Source organism: Mustelus asterias, chromosome 20 (genome assembly GCF_964213995.1).
Source record: "Mustelus asterias chromosome 20, sMusAst1.hap1.1, whole genome shotgun sequence".
NCBI lineage: Eukaryota > Metazoa > Chordata > Chondrichthyes > Carcharhiniformes > Triakidae > Mustelus > Mustelus asterias.
The window spans coordinates 55,898,522-55,918,493 of NC_135820.1; positions in this window are offsets into that span (position 1 = coordinate 55,898,522).

Sequence of the window (19,972 nt, forward strand, 5' to 3'; positions counted from 1 at the left end):
TGACCCACCTGCCTCCCCCCTGCCAGAAAACCATCTGGCCTCCCCCCCGGCCTCCCTCCCACCCCCACCCCCCCCCACCACCAGAGAGCGATCTGGCCTCCCTCCCCCCCACCAAAGAATGATCAAGCTTCCCTCCTCCCCCCCACCAGAGATACATCTGACCCGCTTCCCTTCCCCCCCACCATCAACAGAGAACGATCGGACTTCCGTCCTTCCCCCCTCACCAGAGAATGATCTGGCCCACCTCCCTTCCCTGCCCCCCACCAACCTGAGTTCTCAACTTACCTCTTCAGAAGCTGGAGCGCCCGAAACAGACCTTTGTCAAGCATGTCTGTTTTGTGCCGAATCTGGATGGGCGAACGAGATGGTAAAGGGGGAAATGCTGGTAAAGTTGGGCAGGCAGCATGCAAATGCATTTAAATCGCCGTTGTACCCGTTTCAGGCACAGTTCGGATCGCAGCCATTTTCGGGCCTTGGTAAAGTGGGCATCTGAGCGGATGCGGGCACAAATCGCACTAATCGCCTCACGCCCGACTTTACTAAGTTTTTGTTTTTGCTCCCGAAAACGGCCGCGACGCAATGATAAATTCGAGCCCCAAGGGTCAATTTAGCAAGGCCAGTCCACCTAACCAGCACATCTTTGGAGTGTGGGAGGAAACCAGAGCACCTGGAGGAAACCCATGCAGACATGGAGCGAACGTGCAAACTCCACACAAACTGTGACCCGAGACTAGAATCGAACCCGGGTCCCTGGAGCTGTGAGACAGCCATGATAACCATTATGCCACCATGCTGTCCCTCCCAGGAGGACTAGATTTGCAAAGAAGGATTGTGTGATTTGTGTGAAAGAATGGAACTAGAAGGGATAACAGCAATGCTGAAAACCATTCTTATGTGATAGAAAGCCATATACACCTCAAAAGAAGGGCACAGAGTAAAACAAAGTGAGATTTGCAGATGTTTCATGTTTAAAAACAAACTAGCATTAAGCAGAAATATTTTTACAAGCATAACAAGTAGACACAGGAGAAGGACAGGTATCAATCTAAAGCTAAAGGCAAGAAAAGTTATCAGAACAGCTAAAGTGAATTGAAAAAGAAGATAGTGGATAGTTGTGGTAATACAGAAACATAGAAACAAGGAGCAGGAGGAGACCATTCAGCCCTTCGAGCCTGCTCTGCCATTCATTATGATCATGGTTGATCATCCAACTCAATAGCCTGATCCCGCCTTCCTCCCATAATCCTTGATCCCCTTTGCTTCATGAGCTATATCTAACTGCTTCTTGAAAACATACAATGTTTTGGCCTCAACGACTTTCTGTGGTAACAAATTCCACAGGCTGACCACACTCTGGGTGAAGAAATGTCTCTCATCTCTGACCTAAACAGTCTACCCTGTATCCTCAAATTGTGACCCCTGGTTTTGGACACCCCTACCATTGGGAACATCTTTCTTGCATCTACCCTGTCCAGTCCTGTTAAATTTTCTAGGTATCTATGCGATCTCCCCTCATTCTTCTGAACTCCAGGGAATATAATCCTAACTGACTCAATCTCTCCTCATATGTCAATCCTGCCATCCCAGGAATCAGTCTGGCAAATCTTCTTTGCACTCCCTCTAGAGCAAGAAGATCCTTCCTCAGATAAGGAGACTAAAACTGCTCACAATATTCCAGGCGTGGCCTCACCAAAGCCCTGTATAATTGCGTCAATACATCCCTGCTCCTGTACTCAAATCCTCTCGCTACGAAGGCCAACATACCATTTGCCTTTTTTATTGCCTGCTGCACCTGCATGCTTACCTTCAGCGACTGGTGGACGAGGACACCCAGGTCTCATTGCACGTTCCCCTCCCCTAATTTATGGCCATTCAGAGAGTAGTCTGCTTTCCTGTTTTTGCTACCAAAGTAGATAACCTCACATTTATCCACAATATACTGCGTCTGCCATTCATTTGCCCACTCACTCAGCTTGTCCAAATCACACTGAAGGATCTCTGCATCCTCCTCACAGCTCACCCTCCTACTCACCTTTGTGTCATAATAGCAAGGTTACTTTCTGCTTTGTTAATCGAGGGATATTAAGGATTTGTAGTACTGTTGAAGAAATACACCAAATGACATAGAATGTACGCCTGACAGGTCTATGCCACTGTTGACGGGTCTATGCCACTATGCCCCAACAGAAAACGCCTCAATTCAGATTTGTGTGGGTTGCTGGAATGTGGTAGAAATATTAAACAGCTACTTTATTCCTCTGTTGATTGAACCAGTGATGGTGACAATAGTTTGATTCAGCAGCAGACTGCACATTCTCCGACCAGCCCAGCTGCATTGCTGGCTTGGTGCCTGGAAGAATGAGTTCCAGTGACAGCATCAGCTGCTGAGATACCACAAACATTTTTCTGCTTTGTAAAGGTCAGGCCTTTCCAATACCCTGTAATTCTCTGTAATTTTCCTGTAAGTCTCTGTTCATGTTTCTGTTTATTTTGCTGTAAATGTGTGTTAATGAAAGTGTATCAAGGTAAGCATGGAAACGATAAATCATGAATAATGTTTGTGAAGTAGTAAGGAAAGAAGGAACCGGCATAAAATCAGTGATTTATTGAGAGTACGTACCCAAAAACCGAAGCTGGAGGTTGCATCCAAATAGGGTTTCAGGCCTCACCTTCATCATTCGGCAAGCTGGGCCATCGGCTGGATGCCTCGGTACAGATTGCCAATTGGCACCTTCTCAAAATAGGCCCGTTTCAACTCTGGTCCAGCCTCAGGTAAGGTTTGCCGAACGGGGATGTGAACTGGAGGAGACCAAAATAGGCCACCAGTGATTCACAGTGTGGCTGCAAATTCAAGAAGAATTGTCCTGATTCTCTTAGCCCCACATTAAGGTAAGTGCAAAAAAGAGAGCTGATCTCTTCATTGGCCACTGGTTAGGGCACGGTAGGCCTGCTAAAACTGAATGATGCATGCAGAGGGCATGCCCTGCCCATTTCTTGCTGAGGTTGGCATTGGTGGAGGGCCTTTCACTCTAGATCTTGGTGAGCAAAAGTCCAGAGCATGAATCTGTCCAGAAATTGCTCCACTCCTGACGCAGCGAATGAAGTGGAAAACCAAAAGCATTTTTTTAGCACACAGAGGTGTTCTCCTCAGGTTAAGATTGTCACAGGACAGGTTATTGTGCAAAAGTGGATACACATTCCGTTCCTCATCAACGTCTGAATGAAGTACACAAAAAAACTTTATTTGTCCTATACATCTCACTCCTACCACAGTAAAGTCTCTACATCAGGCTCTACCTCATTTAGTTTGTTAAATTTCTTATCAAAAACACTCTCTGAACCCAAAAAGGAACCAAGTGAAATTCCCATTATCTGATAAAGGCAAATTGCTGCAACAAAATCTGAAATCTGTAACAAAAACAGAAAATGCTGGAAAATCTCAGCTGGTCTGACAGCATCTGTGGAGAGAGAATAGAGCTAACGTTTCCAGTCTGGATCAAAGGGTCATCCAGGCTCGAGATGTTGGCTCTATTCTCTCTCCACAAATGCTGTCAGACCGGCTGAGATTTTCCAGCATTTTCTGTTTTTGTTCCCATTATCTGATCCTGGCTAGGTGTCATTCGCATGTCACAAGAACCACCCAACATTCCACATCATCTCCTTCGTCCTCAATCCAGATCCTGCGGATTTTTCTTTCTCTTTCTGTTCCTGAAGTCATTGGATTGCCAGGATGCAGCAAATGCTGGAGGAGTGCACATCCCGATTGTCCGAGTCAGCGACAGACTGAGTAATCAGATACCTGATCGAGACCAGCCTGCAACGCTCCACAACACATTCCCCAGCCAGTTGGTTCACCAGTTCAACAAAGCAAGGAGAAAATCTGCTCCTAGGAGTTAGGGCTCGTTCTGCCTATCTCCAGGTTACACCACACACCAGGGGCTCAATGGGCAGGGAAGCCTTTGTTGTGGAGAAGTTACTAATGCTATTCCGTATTTTAATTTGGTTAGATGATAGCAGTAACCATGTATTATTCTGAGGCTCCCCTGGTCTTTGTTTTTTTCCTACCTGCACCCATGTTTTCTGAACCTAGGTGGGAGCCTTTGTCCTTACATTGGGAAAACTAGCGTACATAGGCAAAAATGGTTTCAGTGTGCATTTTTACCTTTCCTTTTAATCTCTCACTCCATAAGTTTTGTCCCTAGGATAAAGATATTGTGGGAAAATAATTCCTAGTAAATTCCTAGGTGGACAAGTCATATTATTTTAAAACCTATTCAACCAGCACAGACATGATGGGCCAAACACCCCCTTTTCTATTGTAACCATTCTATGATTCAATAACGATGATTTTTACTAAATCTAATTAGATTTCTAATTTTTTGCATCTTTTTTTTCCCCTATGTCACTACCGCACCTCCTAAACCCCACCTTTCTCTAGTGAGTAACATTCTCTCAAGTCTGGCTCAGAGCCGCAAGGAGTTAAAACAGAACAGACAGATGGGCGGCACAGTGGCACAGTGATTAGCACTGCTGCCTCACAGCGCCAGGGACCCGTGTTCACTGCTGCCTCACAGCGCCAGGGACCCGTGTTCACTGCTGCCTCACAGCGCCAGGGACCCGTGTTCACTGCTGCCTCACAGCGCCAGGGACCCGTGTTCGATTCCTGGCTTGGGTGTGGAACTTGCACGTTCTCCCCATGTCTGCGTGAATTTCCTCCAGGTGCTCCGGTTTCCTCCCACAGTCCGAAAGAAGTGCTGGTTAGGTATATTGGCCATGCTAAATTCTCTCTCTCCGTGTACCCGAACAGGCGTCGGAGTGTGGCGACTGGGGAATTTTCACAGTAACTTCATTGCAGTGTTAATGTAAGCCTACTTGTGACTAATAAATAAAATTTTCAAGACGTTCCATCACACCCTTTCCAGTAACAGATATATTTTCTACTGCAGCAACAGGCAATTATAAAAAGGTAAAAGTAACTATCCTGAATTTGCCAGGGTGATTGTTGCTGTATGCAATAATCTAAAACTCTTTCTGTTTTTTTATATCCATGTTATAACGATATTGAACATTTGAGATATTATGAGGCAATCCTTTGTTAAACAACAGCTATAGTTAGAATATAAAGAGTCAACAGGAGCATTATTAGATAGATGCCAGGTTTTACGAGTGCAGCAAGGCACAGCCTGAAAATATGGTACCAGCCAATAGTTGAGTCAACAGCTCATTATGTTCCATTTCTGATCGTGGTTCATATTTTTAGGATTTTTCTTGCAGGCTTTTTAAGGGAAAAGTCCTTTAAAGAGAGAATCTGTTGGAGTGAGTCATAATGTTGCTATTAAAATCAAGAATCCTTGTAAAATTGCCCTGTATTCATTTCAGTGGCTCATCAATCTCCATTCCCCTTGGAAATATCCCAACAACATTGTTGCTGCATAATTCTCCATCGTTCAATCCATCGGCAACAGGCAATTACAATGTCCTCTTAGCCAAAGTCCTGAATTAAAGGTCACCGCGAAATAAAAATACTCCACAACAACTTGACCCATCGACACAGCCAATAATATGTACAGAAGCTACATTCCTTTAGTGCCAGTCTTGCCGATACCATTGTCTGGCCTAGTGTCTCTATGTAGTGCCACTCCAATGGCTGCAGCATGGGGCAGATTGCACAAAGCATTGCAGAACAATCTCATACAGCTCTGGAACGCGAGGGCCTGATTTTGAACTGCACAACCTCATCACAAGTGACTGCAGTCCGGGCGGCTGAAAGTCAACAACAAGGACACAGGCAGGGTGGCAGGGGTAGAAGCATGAATCATAGAATCCATAGAATCCCTACAGTGCAGAAGGAGGCCATTCAACCCATCGAGTCTGCACCAACCACAATTCCACACGGGTCCTATCCCCACAACCCCATGCATTTACCCTAACTAGTCGTCCTGACACTAAGGGGAAATTTAGCATGGCCAATCCACCTAACCTGCACATCTTTGGACTGTGGGAGGAAACCGGAGCACCCGGAGGAAATACACGCAGACACGAGGAGAATGTGCAAACTCCACACAGACAGTGACCGAAGCCTGGAATCGAACCTGGCGCTGTGAGGCAGCACTGCTAACCACTGTGCCACCATGCTGCCCTTTAAAAAGGTGCCCAATAGCAGCTCATGGCACATATTTGGGATTTTAATCCTTCCTGAGAGAGAAATTCCAAACCTCTGGTGACTGCCTCCTTCTGATGTCATGGTCACCATGACCACCATTACAGAACAGAATTTTTTATATTCATTTGTGGGCCATGGGCGCTGCTGGCTGGCCAGTATTTATTCCCACTCCCACTCACCCGATGAAGGGGCAGTGCTCCGAAAGCTTGTGGCTTGTGCTACCAAATAAACCTGGTGTTGTGAGACTTCTTACAGCATTTATTGCCCATCCCTAGTTGCCCACGGGCAGTTGAGAGTCAACCACATTGTTATGGCGCTGGGGGTCACAAGTAGGCCAGACCAGGAATATTGTGCTCTTGAGGGAGGACATCGGGGGCGTGCACCGCAGGGTCAGTGCCATTTCCCCTTGGAAATCATAGTAAACTGCTGGGGCTCAGAGATGGTTTCTCTATGTGGTAAGCTGCAAACTCCTTTGTGCACTTATATCTACAACCCTGATAGCCTGCATGGTGGCACGGTACAGTACAAACATGACAGTATCATAAATCTTTACTGGATTTGTTTTTTAAAGACTACATTTTATAAAATAAATGAAACTGGGACTCAAGATATCTCCTCAGTGCAATGCAGTGCAATGGGCGGCACAGTAGCACAGTAGTTAGCACTGCTGCTTCACAGCTCCAGGGACCTGGGTTTGATTCCCAGCTTGGGTCACTGTCTGTGTGGAATTTGCACATTCTCCTTGTGTCTACTTGGGTTTCCTCCGGGTGCTCCGTTTCCTCCCACAGTCCAAAGATGTGTGGGTTAGGTTGATTGGCCATGCTAAAATTGCCCCTTAGTGTCCTGAGATGCGTAGGTTAGAGGGATTAGCGGGTAAATGTGTAGGAATATGGGGGTAGGGCCTGGGTGGGATTGTGGTCGGTGCAGACTCGATGGGCCAAATGGCCTCTTTCTGCACTGTAGGGTTTCTATGATTCAGACAGTTTTGTGGATTAAACCGACTTATCTCTCAAGAAGACAAGGAGGGGTCACAAATACTTTTTCTGATATTGAGTTATAGTGGCTTCTTCCAGGAGATAAGTAAAATTCCTTTGACATCTTTATTGCAAAGATGAAAATTTGCTGTGTCAAATCTAATGGTACTGGTCACCTAAAAATTCACAAGTTGGAGAAGACATCAGGCTGGTAATAAGAACACGAAGATGCAACACTGATGTAAGGTCACATGATACAGCAGCCATCTCACATCCTGCTGCACATATAACAGAAATATTCAAACTGCTTTTTAGAGACAAGTTCAGAGATGCTGACAGAATTCTATCTGAGGGCAAAGTGAGAGGGAGAGAGAGAGAGGGAGAGGGTCTGACAGGCAAATACATCGACTGCTGCACCCAGTTAAGCAGCACATTAGCTGCCTACAATATATTGAAAGAGAAACTAAACCTCTCTTCCCCAATCTCCTTTAACCGTTCCACCTTCAAGCCTACCTGTGAAAATAGCCTCTGGGCAGATCAACTGCTGAAAAATCTTTGCATTTTTTCAGACCTTCACTTCATAAGAACATAAGAAATAGGAGCAGGGGTAGGCCATCTAGCCCCTCGAGCCTGCCCCGCCATTCAATAAGATCATGGCTGATCTGAAGTGGATCAGTTCCACTTACCCAATAACCCCTAATTCCCTTACCGATCAGGAATCCATCTATCCGTGATTTAAACATATTCAACGAGGTAGCCTCCACCACTTCAGTGGGCAGAGAATTCCAGAGATTCACCACCCTCTGAGAGAAGAAGTTCCTCCTCAACTCTGTCCTAAACTGACCCCCCTTTATTTTGAGGCTGTGCCCTCCAGTTCTAGTTTCCTTTCTAAGTGGAAAGAATCTCTCCATCTCTACCCTATCCAGCCCCTTCATTATCTTATAGGTCTCTATAAGATCCCCCCTCAGCCTTCTAAATTCCAACGAATGCAAACCCAATCTGCTCAGTCTCTCCTCATAATCAACACCCCTCATCTCTGGTATCAACCTGGTGAACCTTCTCTGCACTCCCTCCAAGGCCAATATATCCTTCCGCAAATAAGGGGACCAATATTGCATACAGTATTCCAGCTGCGGCCTCACCAATGCCCTGTACAGATGCAGCAAGACATCTGTGCTTTTATATTCTATCCCCCTTGCGATATAGGCCAACATCCCATTTGCCTTCTTGATCACCTGTTGCACCTGCAGACTGGGTTTTTGCATCAGCTAAAGTAACAACCCGATTACAAACAATTAAACCTGCACTGAGTTAGAGATTGCGTTAAATGCCATTCTTATTATTGATATTTAACCTTCAACTTTTAAAGTAACTTAATTGCCATGTTAATGTAAGCCTTACTTGTGATTAATAAATAAACTTGTGGTAGCATGAACCCTTTAATGTGGGGGGCGGGGGGGGGGGGGGGGGGCGCGGAGGGGAGGGTTCCATGAAGGCCACATGGACAGGTCAGACCCTGTGGAGTATTGGGGCAGGAAGCTGAACCAATGGAGTGCGAGGCCACATACCCTGTAGCAGCCTGTGAAAGCTTGAGTAAAATAGAATGATTGAAAGGAAACCAATTGCAGACGAGTGTCAGACCAGGGGTGCAGGCACAGCAAAACAACATAGAGACTGACATAGAAATTAGCCTAAAAGCAAGGTATGCTGGGATTACCTCAGTCCAAAACAGTCTGCCTGGAGACAGGCCCTTTGCAAGATTCAAGTTTAGACAATTGAGAACCAGAGATGCACCAGGACATATTAGCACGTGTAAAAGGACAGTTACACATTTACTGAGAAACAAGTCACCACGATATACATGGGACAGACATGCATCAGTCAAACAAAAGATTCGATGCATATTAGAAATTGAAACTAGACACCTAGCACACAAACACAAAGGATCCACCATTGGAACTCACTAACACCCATTAAAACCCATCAACAATGATATGAAACTAATCAGACCTCAGCACGGATAGGCCAAATCCTCGAAAGATTCCAGAAGGTAGCCAGTCAGGTATAAGAAACCTATGTTAGCAGCGTTCGAGAGAACCCACCTCTCCAGCTTCCAGCAGTGACAAGAGCAGCTCACCTCCAGACGAGAGTGTGAGTGTGAGAGTGAGAGTGAGAGAGAGTGAGAGTGAGAGTAAGAAAAAGAGGGAGAGGGACAGACTTGAGAGTTCAACGTACAGATGGAATCATGAGGATCCGGGGTAGTATACGAATTTCTAAATGTTCAATTAGCTAGAGAGAGAGAGAGAATTGTTAAAGTTGTAAAAATTAAGTCTTTTACTGTTTGGAATAAAGTTGCGATTTGGTTATTTACTATTGGCTCGTGTGTGCAGTTCTTTTGCCTGATATATGTAGAGGTGTTTGAGTAAAATCCATTATACACAGTGCTGGTTGAGTGAGTCTGCAGGATATTAGAAATACCTTGGACAACAATCCCGGGTCAGGGGAGGATTTGCAGTTGGAACTAGGGAGGAGTAATGTACAGTTGCATAGTTATTCTGTTGGACCTTATATGTATATATAGTTAATTGTTGCTTTATCAATAAAGCCTCATCGAGTCACCCTCAATTTATTACACTGGCAATGAGGAAAGCTTTCCAAGTCCTTGGGGATTGCAGTGCACAGCAAGAGGGGAGATAGAGACTGGAGCGTTGAAAATAAGAAAAAAAAGTACAGGGACATGTTAAAGTGCCTTTGATCAGGAAATTAGAATATTTCGACCCCAATGTAGAAAACTGGAGGCAGTACATGGGCAGCACAGTGGTTAGCACTGCTGCTTCACAGCGCCAGGGACCCGGATTCGATTCCCGACTTGGGTCACTGTCTGTATGGAGTTTGCACGTTCTCCCCATGTCTGCGTGGATTTCCTCCAGGTGCTCCGGTTTCCTCCCACAGTCCAAAGATGCGCGGGTTAGGTGGATTGACCATGCTAAATTGCCCCTTAGTGTCAGGGGGACTAGCTAGGGTAAATGCATGGGGTTATGGGGATAGGGCCTATGTGGGATTGTGGTCGGTGCAGACCCGATGGGCCGAAAGGCCTTCTTCTGCACTGTAGGATTCTATGATTTCTATATTAAAAGGCTACATTACTTCTTTGTAGCAAATGAGATAACAACTAAAGCCTAGCGGAAGATTATTCTGCTCACAGTTTGTGGCCCACAGACTTACATCTTAATCAGAAGTTTAAAATCGCCTGATGCTCCAGATATCAGGGAGATGATCTTATGAAAATAATTCTAAGTCCAGAATGAGCATGAAAATGGGAGAGTTTCTGATCCATTTATTGGGCGAATCCAAATCTGTGATCCTTCGCACTTGGAGCAAGAAAACCCCTGAAAATCCGTTTCTCGCCTGTAGGGGATGGGGTGGGTCTTAAATCACCCAAACACAGGCTGAGAGCAGCTGAGGACATCATTGCACATGTGCAGGTCTCTCTGCTCTGCGAGCAGACAGACCTGTTGCTCAGCTTCTGCCTCTTTCATGCAGCCTCCATGGCCTAAAGCAGGCTTTGCTCCAGCTACCGCGGGGGGCAGTCTATCATGACCTCCCCCTAAATGCAGACCAATCTACTCCCGAGACCCCACCTGTCCGGACTGATCCATGTGGTGCTGAGTGAAGCTTTCAGGACAGTATGTGCAAAGAAAACCTACAAGAGTTAATTTAACCCCTGTGAAGAACCTGGATGAGGAGACTGACAAGAAACCCAAATCTCTCAGACTGAGGTATGATGATATCCTGGGCCTTTGCCCTTCCCACAGGATCGTACCTGGTGGTCTCGTATCCCTCCTCCTCCACCTTTCTGGTGTGCGTGCACCAGCCTCTTTTCCCAGATCTTCTTCATGTGCTCTGATCCCTGACCGCTCATGGTGATTGCCTTTTATTGCCTGTGTGTGTGTGAGGGGGCCTTGCATATCTTTGTTCTGTTCCTTCACACAAAGCACTGCAGGACATTCTCCAGCGCAAAGTTCTTCCTGGCCCCTGGGTGCACAAGTCAGTCGGAGCAAAAATAATTAAGAGTGGACACAGTCGCCGCTATCAGGGATGGTTTTTCGCCAGTTCCACTATTCTGTCGTGGTGACAAGCTGGGCCAAGGGGTTTGTCAATGCATTTATGTCGGATTAAGTGATGCATAGTAGCACCACACAAACAGGATTTCTACTAGCCTGCCGAAAGTTCGAGAGGCTGATCAGTAAAACCCTCCTGGTGCAGTCACCTGCGTCCGACTGGTGCAACTCATTAGCAGCACGGTGGCACAGCGGTGAACACTGCTGCCGCACAGCGCCAGGGACCCGGGTTCGATTCCCGGCTTGGGTCACTGTCTGTGTGGGTTTTGCACATTTTCACCGTGTCTGCTTGGGTTTCCTCCGTGTGCTCCGGTTTCCTCCCACACTCCAAAGATGTGCGGGTTAGGTGCACTGGCCATGCTAAATTGCCCCTTAATGTTCCAGGATGCGTAGATTAGAGGGGTTAGCAGGCTAAATGTGTGGGGTTAGGGGGATGGGGCCTGGGTGGGATTGTTGTTGGTGCAGTCTCGATGGGCCAAATGGCCTCTTTCTGCACTGTAGGGATTCTATGATTCTACTAGTGTTTGTTTTCCAGATAGTCAGGTGTAAAAATTAAACACATGGAGCGGGATTCTCTGGCCTCCTGGGATTCTCCGGCCTCCCAGCTGGGTGTTTCCTGCTGGCGAGAGCAGGAAACACGCAAGGAATCCTGCCGTGAGGGAACTGCATGCCACCCCTCGCTGGCGGGAAACACACGGCTGGACGGCCGGAGAATCCTGCCCCACGTGTTTAATTTTTACCCCTGGAAAACAAACACTAATAGAATCATAGAATCCATACAATGCAGAAAGAGGCCATTCGGCCCGTCGAGTCTGCACCGACAACAACTCCACCCAGGCCCTATCCCCGAAACACAGGGTGTGAAATACAACTGTAACCTTCAAATGGAGTTGGTTAAGGTTTCAGGGACACAACACAGCCAGCCCCCATTTCAAAATCAGTCATTCAGGCTTATTTTTGTGTTTTCATTATGAATTCCATACTCATATCTCTGAAGGAGAATTCCTTTGTAGATGTGTGGTGCTATGTGTTTGCACTCTGCTGCTGGGGCTGCTGCAGAGAGAGTTTCCACAAGTTCCCGCACTGAAATCTACCATGAAAAGAAATAACAAAGCATACGCTCAGACGTGAAATTCCATCTTCAAAGCACCAATAAAAATTCCAGAATGCATTTAACGCAATGGAATTTGATCATAGAATCCCTACAGTGCAGAAGGAGGCCATTCAACCCATCGGATCTGTACCGACCACAATCCCACCCAGGCCCTATCCCCCATAACTCCATGCATTTACCCTGTTAATCCCCCTGACAATAAGGGTCAATTTAACATGGCCAATCAACCTAACCCGCAGATCTTTGGAGTGTGGGAGGAAACCGGAGCACCCGGAGGAAACTCACACAGACACGGGGAGAATGTACAAATTCCACACAGACAGTGACCCAAGCCGGGAATCGAACCCGGGTCCCTAGCGCTGTGAGGCAGCAGTGCTAGCCACTGTGCCGCCCCTGTATTCTGTAATGTATTCTTTCGCTGTCATTCACGATACCTGATGTTCTATATTTCCATGGGGGGTATTAGGATATTGAATTTGATGATCAGCCATGATCATAATGAAAGGTGGAACAGGCTCGAAGGGCCGAATGGCCTCCTCCTGCTTCCAGTTTCTATGTTATCCCTTACATGGTCGAAACGCCCTCAATGCTAAAACATTGTCAACCCTCACTGACTCTCTGTGATCTGCTATAGAGTGAACAGGAGGTCAAAGCTTGCATTGTGTTTACCTGCTTATATCACTATCAGTCATTCCCAAACCAATAAAACAAATGTGCACATTTTTCAGCACTTTGCTCTGATTAATGATGAGAAATATTTTAAGTTTATTTATTAGTGTCACAAGTAGGCTGGCATTAACACTGCAATGAAGTTACTGTGAGAATCCCCTAGTCGCCACACTCAGGCGCCTGTTCAGGTACACTGAGGAAGAATTTAGCAGGGCCAACGCACCTAACCAGCACGTCTTTCGGACTGTGGGAGGAAACCGGAACACCCGGAGGAAACCCATGCAGTCAGGGGGAGAATGTGCAGACTCCGCACAGACAGTGACCCGAGCCGGGAATCGAACCCCGGGGGGTCCCTGGCATTGTGAGGCAGCAGTTCTAACCACTGTGCCTTACTGTTTTGTTACTTTTCTTTAAGTATCTTTCATGTTATAAGAGTCTCAGATTTGAAGAAGGCAATGCTGTGGTCATCGGAAAATTAAATAAAGGCCAGTTGTACAATCTCTCACTCCCATCTAGCATCAATTTCTGACCTGGGAACATAAAACCTGTGCTGCCAAATAAACCTGTTGGAGTTTAACCTTGTGTTGTGAAACTTCTTACTGTGCCCATCCCAGTCCAACGCCGGCATCTCCACAACATAAAACCTTCTCAGAGTGCCGCCTGGTGGCAGAGTTATGTAATGGCGAGCTATTCGTTACATTTCTGCCTGAGGCTGATCTCGAGTCTGCTCCATCTATTCAATAAAATCCAAATCAATTCCGCTTTCCCACCCTATCCCCATATCCCTTGATGTCCTTAGTGTCCAGAAATCTATCGATCTCAGTCTTAAGTATGCTGATCGACCGAACAGCCACAACTCTCTGGGACAGAGCACTCAGAAGTTTCATAAATCTTGGAAGGAAGAAATTCCTTCTCACCTTAGTCCAAAATGTCCGTCTCCTCATCCTGGGACTATGATCTGCCAGTTCTAGACTCTGCAGGAGAAAAAACCTCTCAGCACCGGCCCTGTAAAGCCCTCTAATATTATGTATGAGATCACCGCCCGTTCTTCTAAACTCCCGGGAAGATAGGCCCAATCCACTCTATTTATTCTCATAGGAAACTCTTTTCAACCCTGGGCTCAATACATAGGACGACCCCCTCAACTCAGGAGTCAATCTACTGAGCCTTTGTTGCCACCCTCCTACTCTCCTCAACTTGCCCTCCAACCCTGCCACCCCGCCACTGCCCCAGCAAGTATAATATTTCTTTTGGAGATCAAAAATGTACACAGTTTTCAAGCTGTGTTCTCACCAAAGTTCTGTATAACTACAGTAAGACTTCTTTACCCTTATATGTTAACTTCTTGCAATAAAGTCTAACATGCCATTTGCCTTTTTAGTCGCTTGACGTACCTTATTAACTTTGCGATTTGTGTGCACGAACGGTCAAACATTTACTGGTCACTTACCTTTTAAAAATATTCTGCTGTTCTATTCTTCTGACTAAAGCAGGTAAATACACTTCTCTCCATTTTATGCCTTTTAACCCAATTACATAAGTGATCTATGCCCCTGTCACTTTGCATCTTCCTCATTGGTTACTCTCCCCTCTTGCTTTGTATTGTCAGCAAACTTGGTTATATTGCACCTGGTCCCTTTATTCAATTCATTGATATAGATTGTGAATAGCTAAGACCCAAGAACTGATCCTTGTGGTCCCCCATTATTTGCAACCTGCCAATCTGAAAACGTCCTCTTTATTCCTACCCTGATTTCTGTCCACGAACCAATTCTCAATCCAAGCTAATATATTACTGCTAATCTCATGAGCCGTAATCTGATGCAGCAATCTCATTACTAATGAAAGCCTTCAGAAAATCCATATGTGCTACATCCACTGATTTTCACTAATCCACCTGTCGTAACTGACAAAAGACCTTTCACACTTAGTTTCTCTAAAGTCATCAGCTGAACTCAGGGAAGACTGGATTAGAAAATATATTGTCCAACACATATTGAACAGCCTATATTCTCAAAAGGCCAGAAATGATTATTGGAGATATCAGTTGACAAGTACTTAATATCTGTCTGATATTTCTCCGGTCATGAGATTTTAAGTTTAAAGTTTATTTGTTAGTGTCACAAGTAGACTTACATTAACACTGCAATTAAGTTACTGTGAAAATCCCCTAGTCACCACACTCCGGTGCCTGTTTGGGTACACTGAGGGAGAATTTAGCACGGCCAATGCACCTAACCAGCATATCTTTCAGACCGTGGGAGGAAACCAGAGCACCCGGAGGAAACCCACGCTGTCACAGGGAGAACATGCAGGCTTCACACAGACAGTGACTCAAGCTGGGAATTGAGCCCGGTCCCTGGCGCTGTGAGGCAGCAGTGCTAACCACTGTGCCATCATGCCACCCACTAACAATACCATTCACCACTTTGTGAAGGAAGGAGCAAAACAGTGTGGGGGAGAAAATTGTCTCAGTGGTGGCAAAAATCAGGCAATATCAGATTGGTGCTGACTGCAGTGTGTTAAGGACCAGATCAGAAATTCCAAGGTATTTTATGAAGCTAGCCCAGACCTTAACTTTTACATTTGATTTTGGTCTTACAGTGTGCATTAGGTGTCTCACTCCAGGTATGATTCAAGTGACCCACTAGGAAGTTTTATCAAAACAAACTTTATTTCAGATCATGATTAGAATGCAACAGAAAGAATTAGTCTAACATTTACCAATTAAATTACTTAAATATGACAAATTATAATTCTTAACAACCAACCACCTCTATTGTTCCAATTTAGCAATATCCTCCACAGACATGAATTCCTTCTTTAGAACCAGTTAGCACAGAAACCAAAGATGCTTACGTGGGTAATAGATTTCTGGCCTTTCAACACCTCGGGAGTGCGCTCTGGACGAACACTTGCCTTTTAATTTTCATGGTAATGAACATGGTAGAATTTAGAATTCCATTTGAGAGTGAGAAATTAGATTGGAAACAACTGTGCTATTCTTAAATAAGGGTAATTGCAAAGGAATGAGAGTAGAGTTGGTTTGAGTGGACTGGGAAAGGAGTGTGGCAGAAAAGACAGTTGATCCACAATGTCAGACTTTTATGAAAATAGTTGATAACCCGCAATAAAGGTATATCCCTGTGTGGAAGAAGGATTCTAGGAGGGAGCTAAATCAATGGTTAACCAAGGAAGTTACAGATAGTACATTTGTGGCAAAGATTAGTGGTAAGCCAGAGGATTGAGAAAGTTTTAAAAAGCAACAAGAGATGACCAAAAATAATCAAGAGGCAGAAGATAAACTGTGAAGGTAGACGAGCAAGTAATATAAAAATGGACAGGAAGAGCTTTCCTAAACACGTAAAAACAAAGAGAGAAACCAAAATGGACAGAGGCCCTTTAGAGATTGAGACTGGGGAAATAATAATGGATAACCAGGAAATGGCAGAGGAGTTAAATAAATACTTTGCATCAGTCCTCATGGGAGAGGCACTGATCAAAGGGAAGTGGGGCGTGAGTAAATAAATACAATAACTATCCTTCGGGAAAAGTACTAAGGAAACTGAATGGGCTAAAGGCCGAAGTCCCCTGGACCTGATGGGTTGCATCCTAGGATTTTAAAGGAGGTAGCTACAGAGATAATGGATGTGCCGGATCTTCCAATGATCCTTGAATTCTGGAAAATCCCCAGAGGATTGAAAAGCTGCTCATATAAATCCTTAATCAAAAAGGGGAGACAAAAAATAGATAACTGTAGGCCAGATAGCTTAACACCTGTCATTGGGAAAATATTACAGTCCATTCTAAGAACTGTGCCACCATGCCTTTAGAGTGGCACAATGGCACAGTGGTTAGCCAGGGACCTGGGTTTGATTCCCGGCTTGGGTCTGTGTGGAGTTTGCATGTTCTCCCCGTGTCTGTGTGGGTTTCCTCTGGGTGCTCCAGTTTCCTCCCACACTCCAAAGATGTGCGGGTTAGGTGGATTGGCTATGCTAAATTGCCCCTAGTGTCAGGGGGATTAGGAGGGTAAATATGTGGGGTTACAGGGATGGAACCTGGGTGGGATTGTTGTCGATGCAGACTCGATGGGCCAAATGACCTTCTTTTGCATTGTAGATTCTATAAAGGATGTAATATCAGAGCTTTTAGAAATGGATAATATAGTCAAGCAGAGTCAGCATGGCTTCATGCAAGGGAAATCATGCCTGACAAATCCATTAGAAATCTTTGAGGTAGTAATGAGCAAGATAGATAAAGGGGAACCAGTAAATATAATATATTTGGATTTCCGAAAACTACTGCACAAAAGGCTGTTGAATAGGATAAGAACCCATGGTATTGGGGGTAGTATATTAGCATGGACAGAGGATTGGCTAACCAATAGAAGGCAGAGAGTTGGGATAAGAAGGATATTTTCACTATTGCAACTTGTAACTAGTGGAATGTTACAGGGATCAGTGCTGGGGCCACAATTATTTACAATATATATTAATGACTTGGACGAGGGAAGTGAAAGTACTATTGCCAAGTTTGTGGATGACACAAAAATAGGTGGGTAGGCAAGTACTAATGATGACACAAAGACAGCAATTTTGTGCCTGTGTTCGCCTTGAGCGAATCTCACAAGACTCCAAAAACATGAACCTTGCTGGCAAGTTCTCATGTTCAGAATCTCCCTGCTCCTTGTCAGTGACATCATGAGGTTCCATCCAGTAGGTTCAGGAACCTCTTCAATAAATTATAATAGAATTAAAGGGCTTCCCTGCTATGTGCCCCCTCGCCAAACCCCCCCATCCATTGGAACACCCCCTTCACTGGCGTGACATCACACCGGCAAGCATTCCAATTGCTTTTGCAAAAGGCAAACCAGGTGAAGGGAACCTGCTGGGGGCCATACGAGGAAGTATAGCCACCGAGGAGGGGGAGGGGGGACAGAAATGCCCAGGCAGTGCCCAGACACTACCCCCGGCACAGTGTCATGGGACCCCCTCTGGGGAAGCTCTGATGGGGGGGGGGGGGAGTTACCCTTCTGCATGTTGTGGACATTCCCATTATATGTGGGAGGGGGGTTTCCCTTGTGTGGGGGGGGTAGGGGTAGTTCTTATCCATGGGATGGGTGTATTTTTATGGGTGTATTCTTTTAAATCACAGATCTGCATGCCTTTTGGAAAGACCACCCCAATCTCTGTAGAGCATCAACACCAGCTCTACTAGGACCCACCCCACCAGCCTGGTGGTATGGACCATGCCGGGAGATTTCTGCTGCACAAAGTGCTGCAAAATGTGATGAGAAAAGCCGGCTGTGCGGCCTGCGAGTTGCATGCCCGTTTCTCACCTTCTCCAACAAATAACAAAATACAGAAAATTCTGCCCAAAGTGTCGACAGGGGGATATAGACAGGTTAAGTGAATGGCAAAAAATTATTAGGTGTAATTTAATGCAGGAAAATGTGAAGTGATGCACTTTGATAGGAAGAATAAAGGAGCTGAACATTATTTAAATAAAGGAAGTCTGTAAAAAGCACAGAGGGATCACAAGTTCAGCAGGCACATAGAATGTTGGCATTTATTTCAAAGGGAATGGAGTAAAAATAGAGTAAAAATAAAGTCTTGCTAAAACTATACAATGCATTAGTTAGGCCACACCTGGGATACTGTGAACAGTTTTGGTCTCCTTATCTAAGGAAAGATACACTGGCATTGGAGGCAGTCCAGAGAAAGTTGACTAGGTTGATCCCGGGTACGGAGGGATTTTCTTATGAGGAGAAGTTGAGTAAGCTGGGCCTGTACTCATTGGAGGTTAAAGGAATGAGAGGTGAACTGGTGACCTTATGAAGACAGATAGGTTTCGCAGGGGGCTTGACAGGGTAGATGCTGAGAGGTTGTTTCCCCTTGTGGGAGAGTCTAGGACCCCTAAGTAAGGCAGAGAGGGCAGTGAACCTGTGGATTTTTTTTTACCAGAGGGCTGTAGAGGCTGGATCGTTAATTATGTTCAAGGCTGAGATTGACAGATTTTTAATCAGTAAGGGAATCAAGGGCAATGGGGGTAAGGTGGGAAAGTGGAGTTGAGGATTATCATATTAAACCAGTCACAATCTCATTGAATGGCGGAGCAGACTCGATGGACCAAATGGCCTACTTCTGCTCTTACACCTTATGGTCTTGAAGACCTCTGGCTCTGATGACCCCCCCCCCATTTTGGCACAGAGAGGCCATCTCCATTGAACTGGCTGCTCTGCGCATGGCAGGAGGCTGCTCTGCAAAACTGCCCCATCTCAGATGGTTTAAGTGGTTATCTTGTAAATGTACTGGCCGTACTCTCAACTCCACTGCCCGGTTCAGTAATAAAAACAGTGAACAGTCATGGACCTGGGCCCAATATTTGGAGGATTCCACGAGTAACATGACTCCAGGGTGAATCACGTCCATTAAACGCAACCTTTTGACTGTGGGATTGCTGTTAATTCCTAATTCTTAAATAGAAGTGATTGAAGGTTCTGCCAATGAAGACACAGCTGAGGAAATGAATAATGCAAAAGAGGTCACAGCCAAACTGTAAAGGGAACAACTTGGCAAGTTGGGCTGGAAGAGCTCACATCGTAAGGAATTGGCAAAGCTGTAGAGGCATTTATACACAAGCTCGAGGAATATGTGTCAGAAATTAGAGTACCGAAAGAAACCATTTTGTCCATCACACCCAACTTAATTTTCAGAACTAAATTAATAAGATACTGCACGTGAGACTGATCAAGAAGGTAAAATCATTCAGTAGGGGAGGCGATGGCCTAGTGGTATTATTGCCAGACTATTAATCCAAAAACTCAGCTAATGTTCTGGGGACCTTGGTTTGAATCCCGCCACGGCCAATGGTGGAATTTGAATTCAATAAAAAGCATCTGGAATTAAGGATCTACTGAATTTGATTGTCA